The following is a 2,848-nucleotide window of genomic DNA, read 5'->3' as shown; positions in this document are numbered from 1 at the left end:
AGTGAACCAATCGTCTTAGCTTCCCTTTTATTATTTTCAACACCTTTTTATTTAATTGCTTTAGTTATAGTTTTTATTTTGTTTTCGCATTTAGATTTAGTTATAATCCAATCAAAAACCCCCACAACTGTTACCCTTAGACTAGAATTAATAACAACTATCATCTCCCTACCTCCCTGCGGATCGACCCTTACTACCGCTTGCTATTAGTAGTTTGGTTTTATAAATATTATTTTTGATACTCACATCGACAGGTATCATGTATCATCTTCCATAAACTTGTGTACGTAGAATCGTAGATGATCCCACTGAAACGAAAATAATGTAACTTCGATCTTCTTTTATTCCTTTTGTACTTCTCCGACAGTAGTAGTCCCAAGGTTCGAGACTCCATGTCCTGATAATTAGTTGACTAAAACCGTTTTAATTAGGAGAAGCGTAAAAGAAAGTTATACGTTGTATTCCTTAGTTACCGACTTCTTCCATATATACCCTGATAGGGTTATGGCCATAGTTTTTCAAAATACAGTTTATACACTGTATTTTATTGCTGAGTCTAAGTGTGGCCAAACCACCAAATACAAACTCGTTTTATGTTATTTCGTTAAGTGGTTGATCGTGAATTAATTAATCCAAATAAACACTTATAAAATTTAACCTTGTTATTCTCCTGCTTTCATCTTTCAAAAAAAAAAATTCTCCTCCGTAACCACGATTAGTTTTCAATATCACTCCCCGACCCACTAAAGCCGGATAAACATCCTCTTTGTGGCACAACATGGCATTGAATAGGTCGAATGCGAAAGAATGGTGGGGGTGGGGGTGGGGGTTAAATGGTGGAGGTTGTGATGTAAAACTACTCGGATTAAAGATTGAACAGTTTGTTGGACTGCTCGTTTTGTAGATCTGAGCTTTTGAATGTTTTACTTTAGTAAAATTGCAGTGGAATATGTTGTGTTTTTGGTGTTTTTTTTATATATGATAGATGTTCCAAAAATAAAAGGGATATGAACTAGATATGTGTCTAACTCTCACCCTCAGAAAGACTAAACTAAACACTCGGAATTCAACCTCGCAAGGAAGAATAAATAACTAAACTTGCATGTTTAGAAAGGATGCTCGCAAGCAATTAAGCATAAAACTTAAAGTTTTATTTCAACTTAAGATATCAATAATAGAGACGACATACACCCTATTTATAGCTTATAGGAACCGAACTAATAAGCGTATGTCAATTTCCGTCTCCTACCATATACAAATAACTTGATTACTAAGCTATCTAGAATTAGGAAAGCTTTCCAGAGTTTAGGAAAGTATTACATCAACTGTCAAAAAATAAATTAAAATTGAATAAAATAAACTATTGTACTCTTGGTATTTATTCCTTTATTGTAAACATACTAAGATATGACTCCTTATGGTAAGAAGCCTCGACATCACTACCTTGGACGCCAAGTAAGTCCGAGCACGCCTGAATAACACTGAAGCACTTTGAACAGTTCTGGAGTGTGTTCACTTTCCCTTGTTCTGACTGATTCATTTCCAATACTTTGTTATCACCCATTACTTTTGCATCATTCTCCCTTTCTTTTTGAAAATTTGCCCTTAAATTTTGAAGATGCTTGATGCCACCGGGATAAAAAATGAACCAACTAAACCTAACCATGATCGTAGTTATGATTCCATGTAGAATTTTTGTGAAATCCTTCAATGTAACAATCCTCATGTAGCTTTTAGAACACTTGAAATTTTTGTTATTATACCGCCTCTTAAACTACCTTTGCTTGTGCTTTCCGCCCCACCACCCTCCATGCACAATTGTAGCAAGATCAAAATAATACTTCCTCGAAATAACCAGATCTTCTTGAGCAGCCATTGTAATCGGTAAGAAATAACATGAATAATTCTGACCATATAAATTCTTATCGATGGATTTATCAAGTGGCGATTGATAAGGTTGATCAACTTGATAATCCAAACAAAAATTATCATTGAATAATTTCTTACCCAAATTTGGTAGCATGATAGGATCGTCATCACCTGCATTATTCTTCTACTTCACCTCTGCTTCACCATCAAACAAAATCATAACTTCCATGGTATGATTCATTATTAAATCATCATTGTGCTCTTCAAAAACGTCTTCAATATGCTCTTCTTCTTCACGAGCAACTTCAAAAGATCTAAGCTCTTCCTCCATGATTGGATTATCTTGGAGGTGTAATTTGCGAGCCACCAACTCTTCTTGATCATCATCACTTAATGGATCAATGATATATGTTTCAAACTGACCTTCCTCCTTTGCTTCATCTTTCTGAATCTGACAGCCTTCTGTATTGTTTGATAGAACAAAGTAACGTGTCATCTTCCCCAATTCTTGCAACGTATATGCTCTCTTTTGTGGCATTCACTTACAATATGTCCATAACCTTGACACTTGAAATACCTATCAAACTAATCTTCTTCGACTCCATAGATATTGGCTTCCTTTTATCTTTAGGATCTTCTTTTGGTACTTCATTATGATGTATGATTGGATTGAAACTATCATAAGGAAAATTAGCTTCTTTCAAAGCATCATAGCTGGTCATAGATCTTTTCCTCTTGTCTTGTTTCTCAAATTTAAGAGCAAGTCTACAAACATCATCAAAACCATCATAGTTCTGAACTTCAAATCGTTGAGCAATAGATGGAATTAAACCTCGGATGAAATGAGCCGCTGTCAATTCCCGTTTCTCTTCTAGATCACATATGATACTCATATTCTCAAATTCTTTGATATAATCGGTCACACTAAAACTTTGTGGAGCAAGAGATGTTAGCTTCAAGTATAGATCTTGTTCATAAT

The sequence above is a fragment of the Silene latifolia genome, chromosome Y (genome assembly GCF_048544455.1).
Source record: "Silene latifolia isolate original U9 population chromosome Y, ASM4854445v1, whole genome shotgun sequence".
NCBI lineage: Eukaryota > Viridiplantae > Streptophyta > Magnoliopsida > Caryophyllales > Caryophyllaceae > Silene > Silene latifolia.
The sequence above is the reverse complement of the archived record's forward strand: the minus strand, read 5'-3'. Positions refer to the sequence as shown.